This window comes from Engystomops pustulosus, chromosome 9 (assembly GCF_040894005.1).
Source record: "Engystomops pustulosus chromosome 9, aEngPut4.maternal, whole genome shotgun sequence".
In the NCBI taxonomy this organism is placed as follows: domain Eukaryota; kingdom Metazoa; phylum Chordata; class Amphibia; order Anura; family Leptodactylidae; genus Engystomops; species Engystomops pustulosus.
In genome coordinates, this window is record NC_092419.1 from 67,967,009 (window position 1) to 67,984,345 (window position 17,337).

Sequence of the window (17,337 nt, forward strand, 5' to 3'; positions counted from 1 at the left end):
TGAAAATTGTGTTAGTTTCTCTATGAGATAGTAAAAGAAGGTTCAAATTGAACAGCTGCTGTCAACGGCTATTCTAAGCTGAATGTGCCTGCTCTCGTCAGATCGCAGCAGCTTAAGGCTTGGCAAGTACCAGCATGGGAGACTGGCTGGGAATCCCAAGTTCCGTTGACCTTTTTGAACCTGAAAATTGTGTTAGTTTCTCTATGAGATAGTAAAAGAAGGTTCAAATTGAACAGCTGCTGTCAACGGCCATTCTAAGCTGAATGTGCATGCTCTCATCAGATCGCAGCAGCAATGCAGCTTAAGGCTTGGCAAGTACCAGCATGGGAGACTGGCTGGGAATCCCAAGTTCCGTTGACCTTTTTGAACCTTAAAATTGTGTTAGTTTCTCTATGAGATAGTAAAAGAAGGTTCAAATTGAACAGCTGCTGTCAACGGCCATTCTAAGCTGAATGTGCCTGCTCTCGTCAGATCGCAGCAGCAATGCAGCTTAAGGCTTGGCAAGTACCAGCATGGGAGACTGGCTGGGAATCCCAAGTTCCGTTGACCTTTTTGAACCTGAAAATTGTGTTAGTTTCTCTATGAGATAGTAAAAGAAGGTTCAAATTGAACAGCTGCTGTCAACGGCCATTCTAAGCTGAATGTGCCTGCTCTAGTCACATCGCAGCAACAATGCAGCTTAAGGCTTGGCAAGTACCAGCATGGGAGACTGGCTGGGAATCCCAAGTTCTGTTGACCTTTTTGAACCTGAAAATTGTTAGTTTCTCTGTCAAAGATGGTAAAAGAAGGTTCAAATTGAACAGCTGCTGTCAACGGCCATTCTAAGCTGAATGTGCCTGCTCTCGTCAGATCGCAGCAGCAATGCAGCTTAAGGCTTGGCAAGTACCAGCATGGGAGACTGGCTGGGAATCCCAAGTTCCGTTGACCTTTTTGAACCTGAAAATTGTGTTAGTTTCTCTATGAGATAGTAAAAGAAGGTTCAAACTGAACAGCTGCTGTCAACGGCCATTCTAAGCTGAATGTGCCTGCTCTCGTCAGATCGCAGCAGCAATGCAGCTTTAGGCTTGGCAAGTAACAGAATGGGAGACTGGCTGGGAATCCCAAGTTCCGTTGACCTTTTTGAACCTGAAAATTGTGTTAGTTTCTCTATGAGATAGTAAAAGAAGGTTCAAATTGAACAGCTGCTGTCAACGGCCATTCTAAGCTGAATGTGCCTGCTCTCGTCAGATCGCAGCAGCAATGCAGCTTAAGGCTTGGCAAGTACCAGCATGGGAGACTGGCTGGGAATCCCAAGTTCTGTTGACCTTTTTGAACCTGAAAATTGTGTTAGTTTCTCTATGAGATAGTAAAAGAAGGTTCAAATTGAACAGCTGCTGTCAACGGCCATTCTAAGCTGAATGTGCCTGCTCTCGTCAGATCGCAGCAGCAATGCAGCTCAAGGCTTGGCAAGTACCAGCATGGGAGACTGGCTGGGAATCCCAAGTTCCGTTGACCTTTTTGAACCTGAAAATTGTGTTAGTTTCTCTATGAGATAGTAAAAGAAGGTTCAAATTGAACAGCTGCTGTCAACGGCCATTCTAAGCTGAATGTGCGTGCTCTTGTCGGATCACAGCAGCGATGCGGCTTAAGGCTTGGCAAGTACCAGCATGGGAGACTGGCTGTGAATCCCAAGTTCCGTTGACCTTTTTGAACCTGAAAATTGTGTTAGTTTCTCTATGAGATAGTAAAAGAAGGTTCAAACTGAACAGCTGCTGTCAACGGCCATTCTAAGCTGAATGTGCCTGCTCTCGTCAGATCGCAGCATCAATGCAGCTTAAGGCTTGGCAAGTACCAGCATGGGAGACTGGCTGGGAATCCCAAGTTCCGTTGACCTTTTTGAACCTGAAAATTGTGTTAGTTTCTCTATGAGATAGTAAAAGAAGGTTCAAATTGAACAGCTGCTGTCAACGGCCCTTCTAAGCTGAATGTGCCTGCTCTCGTCAGATCGCAGCAGCAATGCAGCTTAAGGCTTGGCAAGTACCAGCATGGGAGACTGGCTGGGAATCCCAAGTTCCGTTGAGCTTTTTGAACCTGAAAATTGTGTTAGTTTCTCTATGAGATAGTAAAAGAAAGTAGAAATTAGGCAGCTGCTGTCAACGGCCATTCTAAGCTGAATGTGCCTGCTCTCGTCAGATCGCAGCAGCAATGCAGCTTAAGGCTTGGCAAGTACCAGCATGGGAGACTGGCTGGGAATCCCAAGTTCCGTTGACCTTTTTGAACCTGAAAATTGTTAGTTTCTCTGTCAAAGATGGTAAAAGAAGGTTCAAATTGAACATCTGCTGTCAACGGCCATTCTAAGCTGAATGTGCCTGCTCTCGTTAGATCGCAGCAGCAATGCAGCTTAAGGCTTGGCAAGTACCAGCATGGGAGACTGGCTGGGAATCCCAAGTTCTGTTGACCTTTTTGAACCTGAAAATTGTGTTAGTTTTTCTATGAGATAGTAAAAGAAGGTTCAAATTGAACAGCTGCTGTCAACGGCCATTCTAAGCTGAATGTGCCTGCTCTCGTCAGATCGCAGCAGCTTAAGGCTTGGCAAGTACCAGCATGGGAGACTGGCTGGGAATCCCAAGTTCCGTTGACCTTTTTGAACCTGAAAATTGTGTTAGTTTCTCTATGAGATAGTAAAAGAAGGTTCAAATTGAACAGCTGCTGCTAACGGCCATTCTAAGCTGAATGTGCCTGCTCTCGTCAGTTCGCAGCAGCAATGCAGCTTAAAGCTTGGCAAGTACCAGCATGGGAGACTGGCTGGGAATCCTTAGTTCCGTTGACCTTTTTGAACCTGAAAATTGTGTTAGTTTCTCTATGAGATATTAAAAGAAGGTTCAAATTGAACAGCTGCTGTCAACGGCCATTCTAAGCTGAATGTGCCTGCTCTCGTCAGATCGCAGCAGCAATGCAGCTTAAGGCTTGGCAAGTACCAGCATGGGAAACTGGCTGGGAATCCCAAGTTCCGTTGACCTTTTTGAACCTGAAAATTGTTAGTTTCTCTGTCAAAGATGGTAAAAGAAGGTTCAAATTGAACAGCTGCTGTCAACGGCCATTCTAAGCTGAATGTGCCTGCTCTCGTCAGATCGCAGCAGCAATGCAGCTTAAGGCTTGGCAAGTACCAGCATGGGAGACTGGCTGGGAATCCCAAGTTCTGTTGACCTTTTTGAACCTGAAAATTGTGTTAGTTTTTCTATGAGATAGTAAAAGAAGGTTCAAATTGAACAGCTGCTGTCAACGGCCATTCTAAGCTGAATGTGCCTGCTCTCGTCAGATCGCAGCAGCAATGCAGCTTAAGGCTTGGCAAGTACCAGCATGGGAGACTGGCTGGGAATCCCAAGTTCCGTTGACCTTTTTGAACCTGAAAATTGTGTTAGTTTCTCTATGAGATAGTAAAAGAAGGTTCAAATTGAACAGCTGCTGTCAACGGCCATTCTAAGCTGAATGTGCCTGCTCTCGTCAGATCGCAGCAGCAATGCAGCTTAAGGCTTGGCAAGTACCAGCATGGGAGACTGGCTGGGAATCCCAAGTTCTGTTGACCTTTTTGAACCTGAAAATTGTGTTAGTTTCTCTATGAGATAGTAAAAAAAGGTTCAAATTGAACAGCTGCTGTCAACGGCCATTCTAAGCTGAATGTGCCTGCTCTCGTCAGATCGCAGCAGCAATGCAGCTTAAGGCTTGGCAAGTACCAGCATGGGAGACTGGCTGGGAATCCCAAGTTCCGTTGACCTTTTTGAACCTGAAAATTGTGTTAGTTTCTCTATGAGATAGTAAAAGAAGGTTCAAATTGAACAGCTGCTGTCAACGGCCATTCTAAGCTGAATGTGCCTGCTCTCGTCAGATCGCAGCAGCAATGCAGCTTAAGGCTTGGCAAGTACCAGCATGGGAGACTGGCTGGGAATCCCAAGTTCCGTTGACCTTTTTGAACCTGAAAATTGTGTTAGTTTCTCTATGAGATAGTAAAAGAAGGTTCAAACTGAACAGCTGCTGTCAACGGCCATTCTAAGCTGAATGTGCCTGCTCTCGTCAGATCGCAGCAGCAATGCAGCTTTAGGCTTGGCAAGTAACAGCATGGGAGACTGGCTGGGAATCCCAAGTTCCGTTGACCTTTTTGAACCTGAAAATTGTGTTAGTTTCTCTATGAGATAGTAAAAGAAGGTTCAAATTGAACAGCTGCTGTCAACGGCAATTCTAAGCTGAATGTGCCTGCTCTCGTCAGATCGCAGCAGCAATGCAGCTTAAGGCTTGGCAAGTACCAGCATGGGAGACTGGCTGGGAATCCCAAGTTCTGTTGACCTTTTTGAACCTGAAAATTGTGTTAGTTTCTCTATGAGATAGTAAAAGAAGGTTCAAATTGAACAGCTGCTGTCAGCGGCCATTCTAAGCTGAATGTGCCTGCTCTCGTCAGATCGCAGCAGCAATGCAGCTTAAGGCTTGGCAAGTACCAGCATGGGAGACTGGCTGGGAATCCCAAGTTCCGTTAACCTTTTTGAACCTGAAAATTGTGTTAGTTTCTCTATGAGATAGTAAAAGAAGGTTCAAATTGAAAAGATGCTGTCAACGGCCATTCTAAGCTGAATGTGCGTGCTCTTGTCGGATCACAGCAGCGATGCGGCTTAAGGCTTGGCAAGTACCAGCATGGGAGACTGGCTGTGAATCCCAAGTTCCGTTGACCTTTTTGAACCTGAAAATTGTGTTAGTTTCTCTATGAGATAGTAAAAGAAGGTTCAAACTGAACAGCTGCTGTCAACGGCCATTCTAAGCTGAATGTGCCTGCTCTCGTCAGATCGCAGCATCAATGCAGCTTAAGGCTTGGCAAGTACCAGCATGGGAGACTGGCTGGGAATCCCAAGTTCCGTTGACCTTTTTGAACCTGAAAATTGTGTTAGTTTCTCTATGAGATAGTAAAAGAAGGTTCAAATTGAACAGCTGCTGTCAACGGCCCTTCTAAGCTGAATGTGCCTGCTCTCGTCAGATCGCAGCAGCAATGCAGCTTAAGGCTTGGCAAGTACCAGCATGGGAGACTGGCTGGGAATCCCAAGTTCCGTTGAGCTTTTTGAACCTGAAAATTGTGTTAGTTTCTCTATGAGATAGTAAAAGAAAGTAGAAATTAGGCAGCTGCTGTCAACGGCCATTCTAAGCTGAATGTGCCTGCTCTCGTCAGATCGCAGCAGCAATGCAGCTTAAGGCTTGGCAAGTACCAGCATGGGAGACTGGCTGGGAATCCCAAGTTCCGTTGACCTTTTTGAACCTGAAAATTGTGTTAGTTTCTCTATGAGATAGTAAAAGAAGGTTCAAACTGAACAGCTGCTGTCAACGGCCATTCTAAGCTGAATGTGCCTGCTCTCGTCAGATCGCAGCATCAATGCAGCTTAAGGCTTGGCAAGTACCAGCATGGGAGACTGGCTGGGAATCCCAAGTTCCGTTGACCTTTTTGAACCTGAAAATTGTGTTAGTTTCTCTATGAGATAGTAAAAGAAGGTTCAAATTGAACAGCTGCTGTCAGCGGCCCTTCTAAGCTGAATGTGCCTGCTCTCGTCAGATCGCAGCAGCAATGCAGCTTAAGGCTTGGCAAGTACCAGCATGGGAGACTGGCTGGGAATCCCAAGTCCCGTTGAGCTTTTTGAACCTGAAAATTGTGTTAGTTTCTCTATGAGATAGTAAAAGAAAGTAGAAATTAGGCAGCTGCTGTCAACGGCCATTCTAAGCTGAATGTGCCTGCTCTCGTCAGATCGCAGTAGCAATGCAGCTTAAGGCTTGGCAAGTACCAGCATGGGAGACTGGCTGGGAATCCCAAGTTCCGTTGACCTTTTTGAACCTGAAAATTGTTAGTTTCTCTGTCAAAGATGGTAAAAGAAGGTTCAAATTGAACAGCTGCTGTCAACGGCCATTCTAAGCTGAATGTGCCTGCTCTCGTCAGATCGCAGCAGCTTAAGGCTTGGCAAGTACCAGCATGGGAGACTGGCTGGGAATCCCAAGTTCCGTTGACCTTTTTGAACCTGAAAATTGTGTTAGTTTCTCTATGAGATAGTAAAAGAAGGTTCAAATTGAACAGCTGCTGCTAACGGCCATTCTAAGCTGAATGTGCCTGCTCTCGTCAGTTCGCAGCAGCAATGCAGCTTAAGGCTTGGCAAGTACCAGCATGGGAGACTGGCTGGGAATCCTAAGTTCCGTTGACCTTTTTGAACCTGAAAATTGTGTTAGTTTCTCTATGAGATATTAAAAGAAGGTTCAAATTGAACAGCTGCTGTCAACGGCCATTCTAAGCTGAATGTGCCTGCTCTCGTCAGATCGCAGCAGCAATGCAGTTTAAGGCTTGGCAAGTACCAGCATGGGAGACTGGCTGGGAATCCCAAGTTCCGTTGACCTTTTTGAACCTGAAAATTGTTAGTTTCTCTGTCAAAGATGGTAAAAGAAGGTTCAAATTGAACAGCTGCTGTCAACGGCCATTCTAAGCTGAATGAGCCTGCTCTCGTCAGATCGCAGCAGCAATGCAGCTTAAGGCTTGGCAAGTACCAGCATGGGAGACTGGCTGGGAATCCCAAGTTCTGTTGACCTTTTTGAACCTGAAAATTGTGTTAGTTTTTCTATGAGATAGTAAAAGAAGGTTCAAATTGAACAGCTGCTGTCAACGGCCATTCTAAGCTGAATGTGCCTGCTCTCGTCAGATCGCAGCAGCAATGCAGCTTAAGGCTTGGCAAGTACCAGCATGGGAGACTGGCTGGGAATCCCAAGTTCCGTTGACCTTTTTGAACCTGAAAATTGTGTTAGTTTCTCTATGAGATAGTAAAAGAAGGTTCAAATTGAACAGCTGCTGTCAACAGCCATTCTAAGCTGAATGTGCCTGCTCTCGTCAGATCGCAGCAGCAATGCAGCTTAAGGCTTGGCAAGTACCAGCATGGGAGACTGGCTGGGAATCCCAAGTTCTGTTGACCTTTTTGAACCTGAAAATTGTGTTAGTTTCTCTATGAGATAGTAAAAGAAGGTTCAAATTGAACAGCTGCTGTCAACGGCCATTCTAAGCTGAATGTGCCTGCTCTCGTCAGATCGCAGCAGCATTGCAGCTTAAGGCTTGGCAAGTACCAGCATGGGAGACTGGCTGGGAATCCCAAGTTCTGTTGACCTTTTTGAACCTGAAAATTGTGTTAGTTTCTCTATGAGATAGTAAAAGAAGGTTCAAACTGAACAGCTGCTGTCAACGGCCATTCTAAGCTGAATGTGCCTGCTCTCGTCAGATCGCAGCATCAATGCAGCTTAAGGCTTGGCAAGTACCAGCATGGGAGACTGGCTGGGAATCCCAAGTTCCGTTGACCTTTTTGAACCTGAAAATTGTTAGTTTCTCTGTCAAAGATGGTAAAAGAAGGTTCAAATTGAACAGCTGCTGTCAACGGCCATTCTAAGCTGAATGTGCCTGCTCTCGTCAGATCGCAGCAGCTTAAGGCTTGGCAAGTACCAGCATGGGAGACTGGCTGGGAATCCCAAGTTCCGTTGACCTTTTTGAACCTGAAAATTGTGTTAGTTTCTCTATGAGATAGTAAAAGAAGGTTCAAATTGAACAGCTGCTGCTAACGGCCATTCTAAGCTGAATGTGCCTGCTCTCGTCAGTTCGCAGCAGCAATGCAGCTTAAGGCTTGGCAAGTACCAGCATGGGAGACTGGCTGGGAATCCTAAGTTCCGTTGACCTTTTTGAACCTGAAAATTGTGTTAGTTTCTCTATGAGATATTAAAAGAAGGTTCAAATTGAACAGCTGCTGTCAACGGCCATTCTAAGCTGAATGTGCCTGCTCTCGTCAGATCGCAGCAGCAATGCAGCTTAAGGCTTGGCAAGTACCAGCATGGGAGACTGGCTGGGAATCCCAAGTTCCGTTGACCTTTTTGAACCTGAAAATTGTTAGTTTCTCTGTCAAAGATGGTAAAAGAAGGTTCAAATTGAACAGCTGCTGTCAACGGCCATTCTAAGCTGAATGAGCCTGCTCTCGTCAGATCGCAGCAGCAATGCAGCTTAAGGCTTGGCAAGTACCAGCATGGGAGACTGGCTGGGAATCCCAAGTTCTGTTGACCTTTTTGAACCTGAAAATTGTGTTAGTTTTTCTATGAGATAGTAAAAGAAGGTTCAAATTGAACAGCTGCTGTCAACGGCCATTCTAAGCTGAATGTGCCTGCTCTCGTCAGATCGCAGCAGCAATGCAGCTTAAGGCTTGGCAAGTACCAGCATGGGAGACTGGCTGGGAATCCCAAGTTCCGTTGACCTTTTTGAACCTGAAAATTGTGTTAGTTTCTCTATGAGATAGTAAAAGAAGGTTCAAATTGAACAGCTGCTGTCAACAGCCATTCTAAGCTGAATGTGCCTGCTCTCGTCAGATCGCAGCAGCAATGCAGCTTAAGGCTTGGCAAGTACCAGCATGGGAGACTGGCTGGGAATCCCAAGTTCTGTTGACCTTTTTGAACCTGAAAATTGTGTTAGTTTCTCTATGAGATAGTAAAAGAAGGTTCAAATTGAACAGCTGCTGTCAACGGCCATTCTAAGCTGAATGTGCCTGCTCTCGTCAGATCGCAGCAGCATTGCAGCTTAAGGCTTGGCAAGTACCAGCATGGGAGACTGGCTGGGAATCCCAAGTTCTGTTGACCTTTTTGAACCTGAAAATTGTGTTAGTTTCTCTATGAGATAGTAAAAGAAGGTTCAAACTGAACAGCTGCTGTCAACGGCCATTCTAAGCTGAATGTGCCTGCTCTCGTCAGATCGCAGCATCAATGCAGCTTAAGGCTTGGCAAGTACCAGCATGGGAGACTGGCTGGGAATCCCAAGTTCCGTTGACCTTTTTGAACCTGAAAATTGTGTTAGTTTCTCTATGAGATAGTAAAAGAAGGTTCAAATTGAACAGCTGCTGTCAACAGCCATTCTCAGCTGAATGTGCCTGCTCTCGTCAGATCGCAGCAGCAATGCAGCTTAAGGCTTGGCAAGTACCAGCATGGGAGACTGGCTGGGAATCCCAAGTTCTGTTGACCTTTTTGAACCTGAAAATTGTGTTAGTTTCTCTATGAGATAGTAAAAGAAGGTTCAAATTGAACAGCTGCTGTCAACGGCCATTCTAAGCTGAATGTGCCTGCTCTCGTCAGATCGCAGCAGCTTAAGGCTTGGCAAGTACCAGCATGGGAGACTGGCTGGGAATCCCTAGTTCCGTTGACCTTTTTGAACCTGAAAATTGTGTTAGTTTCTCTATGAGATAGTAAAAGAAGGTTCAAATTGAACAGCTGCTGTCAACGGCCATTCTAAGCTGAATGTGCCTGCTCTCGTCAGATCGCAGCAGCAATGCAGCTTAAGGCTTGGCAAGTACCAGCATGGGAGACTGGCTGGGAATCCCAAGTTCCGTTGACCTTTTTGAACCTGAAAATTGTGTTAGTTTCTCTATGAGATAGTAAAAGAAGGTTCAAATTGAACAGCTGCTGTCAACGGCCATTCTAAGCTGAATGTGCCTGCTCTCGTCAGATCGCAGCAGCAATGCAGCTTAAGGCTTGGCAAGTAACAGCATGGGAGACTGGCTGGGAATCCCAAGTTCCGTTGACCTTTTTGAACCTGAAAATTGTTAGTTTCTCTGTCAAAGATGGTAAAAGAAGGTTCAAATTGAACAGCTGCTGTCAACGGCCATTCTAAGCTGAATGTGCCTGCTCTCGTCAGATCGCAGCAGCAATGCAGCTTAAGGCTTGGCAAGTACCAGCATGAGAGACTGGCTGGGAATCCCAAGTTCTGTTGACCTTTTTGAACCTGAAAATTGTGTTAGTTTCTCTATGAGATAGTAAAAGAAGGTTCAAACTGAACAGCTGCCGTCAACGGCCATTCTAAGCTGAATGTGCCTGCTCTCGTCAGATCGCAGCAGCAATGCAGCTTTAGGCTTGGCAAGTAACAGCATGGGAGACTGGCTGGGAATCCCAAGTTCCGTTGACCTTTTTGAACCTGAAAATTGTGTTAGTTTCTCTATGAGATAGTAAAAGAAGGTTCAAATTGAACAGCTGCTGTCAACGGCCATTCTAAGCTGAATGTGCCTGCTCTCGTCAGATCGCAGCAGCAATGCAGCTTAAGGCTTGGCAAGTACCAGCATGGGAGACTGGCTGGGAATCCCAAGTTCTGTTGACCTTTTTGAACCTGAAAATTGTGTTAGTTTCTCTATGAGATAGTAAAAGAAGGTTCAAATTGAACAGCTGCTGTCAACGGCCATTCTAAGCTGAATGTGCCTGCTCTCGTCAGATCGCAGCAGCAATGCAGCTTAAGGCTTGGCAAGTACCAGCATGGGAGACTGGCTGGGAATCCCAAGTTCAGTTGACCTTTTTGAACCTGAAAATTGTGTTAGTTTCTCTATGAGATAGTAAAAGAAGGTTCAAATTGAACAGCTGCTGTCAACGGCCATTCTAAGCTGAATGTGCGTGCTCTTGTCGGATCACAGCAGCGATGCGGCTTAAGGCTTGGCAAGTACCAGCATGGGAGACTGGCTGTGAATCCCAAGTTCCGTTGACCTTTTTGAACCTGAAAATTGTGTTCGTTTCTCTATGAGATAGTAAAAGAAGGTTCAAACTGAACAGCTGCTGTCAACGGCCATTCTAAGCTGAATGTGCCTGCTCTCGTCAGATCGCAGCATCAATGCAGCTTAAGGCTTGGCAAGTACCAGCATGGGAGACTGGCTGGGAATCCCAAGTTCCGTTGACCTTTTTGAACCTGAAAATTGTGTTAGTTTCTCTATGAGATAGTAAAAGAAGGTTCAAATTGAACAGCTGCTGTCAACGGCCCTTCTAAGCTGAATGTGCCTGCTCTCGTCAGATCGCAGCAGCAATGCAGCTTAAGGCTTGGCAAGTACCAGCATGGGAGACTGGCTGGGAATCCCAAGTTCCGTTGAGCTTTTTGAACCTGAAAATTGTGTTAGTTTCTCTATGAGATAGTAAAAGAAAGTAGAAATTAGGCAGCTGCTGTCAACGGCCATTCTAAGCTGAATGTGCCTGCTCTCGTCAGATCGCAGCAGCAATGCAGCTTAAGGCTTGGCAAGTACCAGCATGGGAGACTGGCTGGGAATCCCAAGTTCCGTTGACCTTTTTGAACCTGAAAATTGTTAGTTTCTCTGTCAAAGATGGTAAAAGAAGGTTCAAATTGAACAGCTGCTGTCAACGGCCATTCTAAGCTGAATGTGCCTGCTCTCGTTAGATCGCAGCAGCAATGCAGCTTAAGGCTTGGCAAGTACCAGCATGGGAGACTGGCTGGGAATCCCAAGTTCTGTTGACCTTTTTGAACCTGAAAATTGTGTTAGTTTTTCTATGAGATAGTAAAAGAAGGTTCAAATTGAACAGCTGCTGTCAACGGCCATTCTAAGCTGAATGTGCCTGCTCTCGTCAGATCGCAGCAGCTTAAGGCTTGGCAAGTACCAGCATGGGAGACTGGCTGGGAATCCCAAGTTCCGTTGACCTTTTTGAACCTGAAAATTGTGTTAGTTTCTCTATGAGATAGTAAAAGAAGGTTCAAATTGAACAGCTGCTGCTAACGGCCATTCTAAGCTGAATGTGCCTGCTCTCGTCAGTTCGCAGCAGCAATGCAGCTTAAGGCTTGGCAAGTACCAGCATGGGAGACTGGCTGGGAATCCTAAGTTCCGTTGACCTTTTTGAACCTGAAAATTGTGTTAGTTTCTCTATGAGATATTAAAAGAAGGTTCAAATTGAACAGCTGCTGTCAACGGCCATTCTAAGCTGAATGTGCCTGCTCTCGTCAGATCGCAGCAGCAATGCAGCTTAAGGCTTGGCAAGTACCAGCATGGGAAACTGGCTTGGAATCCCAAGTTCCGTTGACCTTTTTGAACCTGAAAATTGTTAGTTTCTCTGTCAAAGATGGTAAAAGAAGGTTCAAATTGAACAGCTGCTGTCAACGGCCATTCTAAGCTGAATGTGCCTGCTCTCGTCAGATCGCAGCAGCAATGCAGCTTAAGGCTTGGCAAGTACCAGCATGGGAGACTGGCTGGGAATCCCAAGTTCTGTTGACCTTTTTGAACCTGAAAATTGTGTTAGTTTTTCTATGAGATAGTAAAAGAAGGTTCAAATTGAACAGCTGCTGTCAACGGCCATTCTAAGCTGAATGTGCCTGCTCTCGTCAGATCGCAGCAGCAATGCAGCTTAAGGCTTGGCAAGTACCAGCATGGGAGACTGGCTGGGAATCCCAAGTTCTGTTGACCTTTTTGAACCTGAAAATTGTGTTAGTTTCTCTATGAGATAGTAAAAGAAGGTTCAAATTGAACAGCTGCTGTCAACGGCCATTCTAAGCTGAATGTGCCTGCTCTCGTCAGATCGCAGCAGCATTGCAGCTTAAGGCTTGGCAAGTACCAGCATGGGAGACTGGCTGGGAATCCCAAGTTCTGTTGACCTTTTTGAACCTGAAAATTGTGTTAGTTTCTCTATGAGATAGTAAAAGAAGGTTCAAACTGAACAGCTGCTGTCAACGGCCATTCTAAGCTGAATGTGCCTGCTCTCGTCAGATCGCAGCATCAATGCAGCTTAAGGCTTGGCAAGTACCAGCATGGGAGACTGGCTGGGAATCCCAAGTTCCGTTGACCTTTTTGAATCTGAAAATTGTGTTAGTTTCTCTATGAGATAGTAAAAGAAGGTTCAAATTGAACAGCTGCTGTCAACAGCCATTCTCAGCTGAATGTGCCTGCTCTCGTCAGATCGCAGCAGCAATGCAGCTTAAGGCTTGGCAAGTACCAGCATGGGAGACTGGCTGGGAATCCCAAGTTCTGTTGACCTTTTTGAACCTGAAAATTGTGTTAGTTTCTCTATGAGATAGTAAAAGAAGGTTCAAATTGAACAGCTGCTGTCAACGGCCATTCTAAGCTGAATGTGCCTGCTCTCGTCAGATCGCAGCAGCTTAAGGCTTGGCAAGTACCAGCATGGGAGACTGGCTGGGAATCCCTAGTTCCGTTGACCTTTTTGAACCTGAAAATTGTGTTAGTTTCTCTATGAGATAATAAAAGAAGGTTCAAATTGAACAGCTGCTGTCAACGGCCATTCTAAGCTGAATGTGCCTGCTCTCGTCAGATCGCAGCAGCAATGCAGCTTAAGGCTTGGCAAGTACCAGCATGGGAGACTGGCTGGGAATCCCAAGTTCCGTTGACCTTTTTGAACCTGAAAATTGTGTTAGTTTCTCTATGAGATAGTAAAAGAAGGTTCAAATTGAACAGCTGCTGTCAACGGCCATTCTAAGCTGAATGTGCCTGCTCTCGTCAGATCGCAGCAGCAATGCAGCTTAAGGCTTGGCAAGTAACAGCATGGGAGACTGGCTGGGAATCCCAAGTTCCGTTGACCTTTTTGAACCTGAAAATTGTTAGTTTCTCTGTCAAAGATGGTAAAAGAAGGTTCAAATTGAACAGCTGCTGTCAACGGCCATTCTAAGCTGAATGTGCCTGCTCTCGTCAGATCGCAGCAGCAATGCAGCTTAAGGCTTGGCAAGTACCAGCATGAGAGACTGGCTGGGAATCCCAAGTTCTGTTGACCTTTTTGAACCTGAAAATTGTGTTAGTTTCTCTATGAGATAGTAAAAGAAGGTTCAAACTGAACAGCTGCCGTCAACGGCCATTCTAAGCTGAATGTGCCTGCTCTCGTCAGATCGCAGCAGCAATGCAGCTTTAGGCTTGGCAAGTAACAGCATGGGAGACTGGCTGGGAATCCCAAGTTCCGTTGACCTTTTTGAACCTGAAAATTGTGTTAGTTTCTCTATGAGATAGTAAAAGAAGGTTCAAATTGAACAGCTGCTGTCAACGGCCATTCTAAGCTGAATGTGCCTGCTCTCGTCAGATCGCAGCAGCAATGCAGCTTAAGGCTTGGCAAGTACCAGCATGGGAGACTGGCTGGGAATCCCAAGTTCTGTTGACCTTTTTGAACCTGAAAATTGTGTTAGTTTCTCTATGAGATAGTAAAAGAAGGTTCAAATTGAACAGCTGCTGTCAACGGCCATTCTAAGCTGAATGTGCCTGCTCTCGTCAGATCGCAGCAGCAATGCAGCTTAAGGCTTGGCAAGTACCAGCATGGGAGACTGGCTGGGAATCCCAAGTTCCGTTGACCTTTTTGAACCTGAAAATTGTGTTAGTTTCTCTATGAGATAGTAAAAGAAGGTTCAAATTGAACAGCTGCTGTCAACGGCCATTCTAAGCTGAATGTGCGTGCTCTTGTCGGATCACAGCAGCGATGCGGCTTAAGGCTTGGCAAGTACCAGCATGGGAGACTGGCTGTGAATCCCAAGTTCCGTTGACCTTTTTGAACCTGAAAATTGTGTTCGTTTCTCTATGAGATAGTAAAAGAAGGTTCAAACTGAACAGCTGCTGTCAACGGCCATTCTAAGCTGAATGTGCCTGCTCTCGTCAGATCGCAGCATCAATGCAGCTTAAGGCTTGGCAAGTACCAGCATGGGAGACTGGCTGGGAATCCCAAGTTCCGTTGACCTTTTTGAACCTGAAAATTGTGTTAGTTTCTCTATGAGATAGTAAAAGAAGGTTCAAATTGAACAGCTGCTGTCAACGGCCCTTCTAAGCTGAATGTGCCTGCTCTCGTCAGATCGCAGCAGCAATGCAGCTTAAGGCTTGGCAAGTACCAGCATGGGAGACTGGCTGGGAATCCCAAGTTCCGTTGAGCCTTTTGAACCTGAAAATTGTGTTAGTTTCTCTATGAGATAGTAAAAGAAAGTAGAAATTAGGCAGCTGCTGTCAACGGCCATTCTAAGCTGAATGTGCCTGCTCTCGTCAGATCGCAGCAGCAATGCAGCTTAAGGCTTGGCAAGTACCAGCATGGGAGACTGGCTGGGAATCCCAAGTTCCGTTGACCTTTTTGAACCTGAAAATTGTTAGTTTCTCTGTCAAAGATGGTAAAAGAAGGTTCAAATTGAACAGCTGCTGTCAACGGCCATTCTAAGCTGAATGAGCCTGCTCTCGTTAGATCGCAGCAGCAATGCAGCTTAAGGCTTGGCAAGTACCAGCATGGGAGACTGGCTGGGAATCCCAAGTTCTGTTGACCTTTTTGAACCTGAAAATTGTGTTAGTTTTTCTATGAGATAGTAAAAGAAGGTTCAAATTGAACAGCTGCTGTCAACGGCCATTCTAAGCTGAATGTGCCTGCTCTCGTCAGATCGCAGCAGCTTAAGGCTTGGCAAGTACCAGCATGGGAGACTGGCTGGGAATCCCAAGTTCCGTTGACCTTTTTGAACCTGAAAATTGTGTTAGTTTCTCTATGAGATAGTAAAAGAAGGTTCAAATTGAACAGCTGCTGCTAACGGCCATTCTAAGCTGAATGTGCCTGCTCTCGTCAGTTCGCAGCAGCAATGCAGCTTAAGGCTTGGCAAGTACCAGCATGGGAGACTGGCTGGGAATCCTAAGTTCCGTTGACCTTTTTGAACCTGAAAATTGTGTTAGTTTCTCTATGAGATATTAAAAGAAGGTTCAAATTGAACAGCTGCTGTCAACGGCCATTCTAAGCTGAATGTGCCTGCTCTCGTCAGATCGCAGCAGCAATGCAGCTTAAGGCTTGGCAAGTACCAGCATGGGAGACTGGCTGGGAATCCCAAGTTCTGTTGACCTTTTTGAACCTGAAAATTGTGTTAGTTTTTCTATGAGATAGTAAAAGAAGGTTCAAATTGAACAGCTGCTGTCAACGGCCATTCTAAGCTGAATGTGCCTGCTCTCGTCAGATCGCAGCAGCAATGCAGCTTAAGGCTTGGCAAGTACCAGCATGGGAGACTGGCTGGGAATCCCAAGTTCTGTTGACCTTTTTGAACCTGAAAATTGTGTTAGTTTCTCTATGAGATAGTAAAAGAAGGTTCAAATTGAACAGCTGCTGTCAACGGCCATTCTAAGCTGAATGTGCCTGCTCTTGTCAGATCGCAGCAGCAATGCAGCTTAAGGCTTGGCAAGTACCAGCATGGGAGACTGGCTGGGAATCCCAAGTTCCGTTGACCTTTTTGAACCTGAAAATTGTGTTAGTTTCTCTATGAGATAGTAAAAGAAGGTTCAAATTGAACAGCTGCTGTCAACGGCCATTCTAAGCTGAATGTGCCTGCTCTCGTCAGATCGCAGCAGCAATGCAGCTTAAGGCTTGGCAAGTACCAGCATGGGAGACTGGCTGGGAATCCCAAGTTCCGTTGACCTTTTTGAACCTGAAAATTGTGTTAGTTTCTCTATGAGATAGTAAAAGAAGGTTCAAATTGAACAGCTGCTGTCAACGGCCATTCTAAGCTGAATGTGCCTGCTCTCGTCAGATCGCAGCAGCAATGCAGCTTAAGGCTTGGCAAGTACCAGCATGGGAGACTGGCTGGGAATCCCAAGTTCCGTTGACCTTTTTGAACCTGAAAATTGTGTTAGTTTCTCTATGAGATAGTAAAAGAAGGTTCAAATTGAACAGCTGCTGTCAACGGCCATTCTAAGCTGAATGTGCCTGCTCTAGTCACATCGCAGCAACAATGCAGCTTAAGGCTTGGCAAGTACCAGCATGGGAGACTGGCTGGGAATCCCAAGTTCTGTTGACCTTTTTGAACCTGAAAATTGTTAGTTTCTCTGTCAAAGATGGTAAAAGAAGGTTCAAATTGAACAGCTGCTGTCAACGGCCATTCTAAGCTGAATGTGCCTGCTCTCGTCAGATCGCAGCAGCAATGCAGCTTAAGGCTTGGCAAGTACCAGCATGGGAGACTGGCTGGGAATCCCAAGTTCCGTTGACCTTTTTGAACCTGAAAATTGTGTTAGTTTCTCTATGAGATAGTAAAAGAAGGTTCAAACTGAACAGCTGCCGTCAACGGCCATTCTAAGCTGAATGTGCCTGCTCTCGTCAGATCGCAGCAGCAATGCAGCTTTAGGCTTGGCAAGTAACAGCATGGGAGACTGGCTGGGAATCCCAAGTTCCGTTGACCTTTTTGAACCTGAAAATTGTGTTAGTTTCTCTATGAGATAGTAAAAGAAGGTTCAAATTGAACAGCTGCTGTCAACGGCCATTCTAAGCTGAATGTGCCTGCTCTCGTCAGATCGCAGCAGCAATGCAGCTTAAGGCTTGGCAAGTACCAGCATGGGAGACTGGCTGGGAATCCCAAGTTCTGTTGACCTTTTTGAACCTGAAAATTGTGTTAGTTTCTCTATGAGATAGTAAAAGAAGGTTCAAATTGAACAGCTGCTGTCAACGGCCATTCTAAGCTGAATGTGCCTGCTCTCGTCAGATCGCAGCAGCAATGCAGCTTAAGGCTTGGCAAGTACCAGCATGGGAGACTGGCTGTGAATCCCAAGTTCCGTTGACCTTTTTGAACCTGAAAATTGTGTT

The 17,337-nt window shown here is 45.7% G+C and overlaps 58 pseudogenes; all 58 read left to right on the forward strand.

Moving 5' to 3' along the window:
* Nucleotides 1-3,446: 3,446 nt before the first annotated feature.
* LOC140080778 (5S ribosomal RNA) lies at nt 3,447-3,565 on the forward strand (annotated as a pseudogene).
* Nucleotides 3,566-3,824: 259 nt separating this feature from the next.
* LOC140100536 (5S ribosomal RNA) lies at nt 3,825-3,943 on the forward strand (annotated as a pseudogene).
* Nucleotides 3,944-4,013: 70 nt separating this feature from the next.
* LOC140090742 (5S ribosomal RNA) lies at nt 4,014-4,132 on the forward strand (annotated as a pseudogene).
* Nucleotides 4,133-4,202: 70 nt separating this feature from the next.
* LOC140085520 (5S ribosomal RNA) lies at nt 4,203-4,321 on the forward strand (annotated as a pseudogene).
* A 70-nt stretch (nt 4,322-4,391) lies between these two features.
* On the forward strand, nt 4,392-4,510 carry LOC140092187 (5S ribosomal RNA; annotated as a pseudogene).
* Nucleotides 4,511-4,769: 259 nt separating this feature from the next.
* On the forward strand, nt 4,770-4,888 carry LOC140084354 (5S ribosomal RNA; annotated as a pseudogene).
* Nucleotides 4,889-4,958: 70 nt separating this feature from the next.
* Nucleotides 4,959-5,077, forward strand: LOC140096037 (5S ribosomal RNA; annotated as a pseudogene).
* A 70-nt stretch (nt 5,078-5,147) lies between these two features.
* LOC140100537 (5S ribosomal RNA) lies at nt 5,148-5,266 on the forward strand (annotated as a pseudogene).
* Nucleotides 5,267-5,336: 70 nt separating this feature from the next.
* LOC140084355 (5S ribosomal RNA) lies at nt 5,337-5,455 on the forward strand (annotated as a pseudogene).
* Nucleotides 5,456-5,714: 259 nt separating this feature from the next.
* LOC140078436 (5S ribosomal RNA) lies at nt 5,715-5,833 on the forward strand (annotated as a pseudogene).
* A 440-nt stretch (nt 5,834-6,273) lies between these two features.
* Nucleotides 6,274-6,392, forward strand: LOC140083242 (5S ribosomal RNA; annotated as a pseudogene).
* A 70-nt stretch (nt 6,393-6,462) lies between these two features.
* Nucleotides 6,463-6,581, forward strand: LOC140085161 (5S ribosomal RNA; annotated as a pseudogene).
* Nucleotides 6,582-6,651: 70 nt separating this feature from the next.
* LOC140100539 (5S ribosomal RNA) lies at nt 6,652-6,770 on the forward strand (annotated as a pseudogene).
* A 70-nt stretch (nt 6,771-6,840) lies between these two features.
* LOC140081872 (5S ribosomal RNA) lies at nt 6,841-6,959 on the forward strand (annotated as a pseudogene).
* A 70-nt stretch (nt 6,960-7,029) lies between these two features.
* Nucleotides 7,030-7,148, forward strand: LOC140093257 (5S ribosomal RNA; annotated as a pseudogene).
* A 70-nt stretch (nt 7,149-7,218) lies between these two features.
* LOC140084356 (5S ribosomal RNA) lies at nt 7,219-7,337 on the forward strand (annotated as a pseudogene).
* Nucleotides 7,338-7,777: 440 nt separating this feature from the next.
* Nucleotides 7,778-7,896, forward strand: LOC140100540 (5S ribosomal RNA; annotated as a pseudogene).
* A 70-nt stretch (nt 7,897-7,966) lies between these two features.
* Nucleotides 7,967-8,085, forward strand: LOC140085163 (5S ribosomal RNA; annotated as a pseudogene).
* A 70-nt stretch (nt 8,086-8,155) lies between these two features.
* Nucleotides 8,156-8,274, forward strand: LOC140100542 (5S ribosomal RNA; annotated as a pseudogene).
* Nucleotides 8,275-8,344: 70 nt separating this feature from the next.
* Nucleotides 8,345-8,463, forward strand: LOC140081873 (5S ribosomal RNA; annotated as a pseudogene).
* Nucleotides 8,464-8,533: 70 nt separating this feature from the next.
* LOC140093258 (5S ribosomal RNA) lies at nt 8,534-8,652 on the forward strand (annotated as a pseudogene).
* A 70-nt stretch (nt 8,653-8,722) lies between these two features.
* LOC140084357 (5S ribosomal RNA) lies at nt 8,723-8,841 on the forward strand (annotated as a pseudogene).
* Nucleotides 8,842-8,911: 70 nt separating this feature from the next.
* Nucleotides 8,912-9,030, forward strand: LOC140085156 (5S ribosomal RNA; annotated as a pseudogene).
* Nucleotides 9,031-9,281: 251 nt separating this feature from the next.
* On the forward strand, nt 9,282-9,400 carry LOC140100543 (5S ribosomal RNA; annotated as a pseudogene).
* A 70-nt stretch (nt 9,401-9,470) lies between these two features.
* On the forward strand, nt 9,471-9,589 carry LOC140091473 (5S ribosomal RNA; annotated as a pseudogene).
* A 70-nt stretch (nt 9,590-9,659) lies between these two features.
* LOC140093359 (5S ribosomal RNA) lies at nt 9,660-9,778 on the forward strand (annotated as a pseudogene).
* Nucleotides 9,779-9,848: 70 nt separating this feature from the next.
* Nucleotides 9,849-9,967, forward strand: LOC140090743 (5S ribosomal RNA; annotated as a pseudogene).
* A 70-nt stretch (nt 9,968-10,037) lies between these two features.
* Nucleotides 10,038-10,156, forward strand: LOC140080779 (5S ribosomal RNA; annotated as a pseudogene).
* Nucleotides 10,157-10,226: 70 nt separating this feature from the next.
* Nucleotides 10,227-10,345, forward strand: LOC140091336 (5S ribosomal RNA; annotated as a pseudogene).
* Nucleotides 10,346-10,604: 259 nt separating this feature from the next.
* Nucleotides 10,605-10,723, forward strand: LOC140084358 (5S ribosomal RNA; annotated as a pseudogene).
* Nucleotides 10,724-10,793: 70 nt separating this feature from the next.
* On the forward strand, nt 10,794-10,912 carry LOC140096038 (5S ribosomal RNA; annotated as a pseudogene).
* A 70-nt stretch (nt 10,913-10,982) lies between these two features.
* On the forward strand, nt 10,983-11,101 carry LOC140100544 (5S ribosomal RNA; annotated as a pseudogene).
* A 70-nt stretch (nt 11,102-11,171) lies between these two features.
* LOC140083078 (5S ribosomal RNA) lies at nt 11,172-11,290 on the forward strand (annotated as a pseudogene).
* Nucleotides 11,291-11,730: 440 nt separating this feature from the next.
* On the forward strand, nt 11,731-11,849 carry LOC140091344 (5S ribosomal RNA; annotated as a pseudogene).
* A 70-nt stretch (nt 11,850-11,919) lies between these two features.
* Nucleotides 11,920-12,038, forward strand: LOC140080781 (5S ribosomal RNA; annotated as a pseudogene).
* A 70-nt stretch (nt 12,039-12,108) lies between these two features.
* Nucleotides 12,109-12,227, forward strand: LOC140080782 (5S ribosomal RNA; annotated as a pseudogene).
* A 70-nt stretch (nt 12,228-12,297) lies between these two features.
* On the forward strand, nt 12,298-12,416 carry LOC140093260 (5S ribosomal RNA; annotated as a pseudogene).
* A 70-nt stretch (nt 12,417-12,486) lies between these two features.
* Nucleotides 12,487-12,605, forward strand: LOC140084359 (5S ribosomal RNA; annotated as a pseudogene).
* A 70-nt stretch (nt 12,606-12,675) lies between these two features.
* On the forward strand, nt 12,676-12,794 carry LOC140085157 (5S ribosomal RNA; annotated as a pseudogene).
* Nucleotides 12,795-13,045: 251 nt separating this feature from the next.
* LOC140100545 (5S ribosomal RNA) lies at nt 13,046-13,164 on the forward strand (annotated as a pseudogene).
* A 70-nt stretch (nt 13,165-13,234) lies between these two features.
* Nucleotides 13,235-13,353, forward strand: LOC140091474 (5S ribosomal RNA; annotated as a pseudogene).
* A 70-nt stretch (nt 13,354-13,423) lies between these two features.
* On the forward strand, nt 13,424-13,542 carry LOC140093360 (5S ribosomal RNA; annotated as a pseudogene).
* Nucleotides 13,543-13,612: 70 nt separating this feature from the next.
* LOC140090744 (5S ribosomal RNA) lies at nt 13,613-13,731 on the forward strand (annotated as a pseudogene).
* Nucleotides 13,732-13,801: 70 nt separating this feature from the next.
* Nucleotides 13,802-13,920, forward strand: LOC140080783 (5S ribosomal RNA; annotated as a pseudogene).
* A 70-nt stretch (nt 13,921-13,990) lies between these two features.
* LOC140100546 (5S ribosomal RNA) lies at nt 13,991-14,109 on the forward strand (annotated as a pseudogene).
* A 259-nt stretch (nt 14,110-14,368) lies between these two features.
* Nucleotides 14,369-14,487, forward strand: LOC140084360 (5S ribosomal RNA; annotated as a pseudogene).
* Nucleotides 14,488-14,557: 70 nt separating this feature from the next.
* LOC140096039 (5S ribosomal RNA) lies at nt 14,558-14,676 on the forward strand (annotated as a pseudogene).
* A 70-nt stretch (nt 14,677-14,746) lies between these two features.
* LOC140100547 (5S ribosomal RNA) lies at nt 14,747-14,865 on the forward strand (annotated as a pseudogene).
* Nucleotides 14,866-14,935: 70 nt separating this feature from the next.
* On the forward strand, nt 14,936-15,054 carry LOC140088126 (5S ribosomal RNA; annotated as a pseudogene).
* A 440-nt stretch (nt 15,055-15,494) lies between these two features.
* LOC140080784 (5S ribosomal RNA) lies at nt 15,495-15,613 on the forward strand (annotated as a pseudogene).
* A 70-nt stretch (nt 15,614-15,683) lies between these two features.
* LOC140080785 (5S ribosomal RNA) lies at nt 15,684-15,802 on the forward strand (annotated as a pseudogene).
* Nucleotides 15,803-15,872: 70 nt separating this feature from the next.
* On the forward strand, nt 15,873-15,991 carry LOC140089012 (5S ribosomal RNA; annotated as a pseudogene).
* A 70-nt stretch (nt 15,992-16,061) lies between these two features.
* Nucleotides 16,062-16,180, forward strand: LOC140100548 (5S ribosomal RNA; annotated as a pseudogene).
* Nucleotides 16,181-16,250: 70 nt separating this feature from the next.
* On the forward strand, nt 16,251-16,369 carry LOC140100549 (5S ribosomal RNA; annotated as a pseudogene).
* Nucleotides 16,370-16,628: 259 nt separating this feature from the next.
* On the forward strand, nt 16,629-16,747 carry LOC140100551 (5S ribosomal RNA; annotated as a pseudogene).
* A 70-nt stretch (nt 16,748-16,817) lies between these two features.
* LOC140090747 (5S ribosomal RNA) lies at nt 16,818-16,936 on the forward strand (annotated as a pseudogene).
* Nucleotides 16,937-17,006: 70 nt separating this feature from the next.
* On the forward strand, nt 17,007-17,125 carry LOC140080786 (5S ribosomal RNA; annotated as a pseudogene).
* Nucleotides 17,126-17,195: 70 nt separating this feature from the next.
* Nucleotides 17,196-17,314, forward strand: LOC140086536 (5S ribosomal RNA; annotated as a pseudogene).
* Nucleotides 17,315-17,337: the final 23 nt, after the last annotated feature.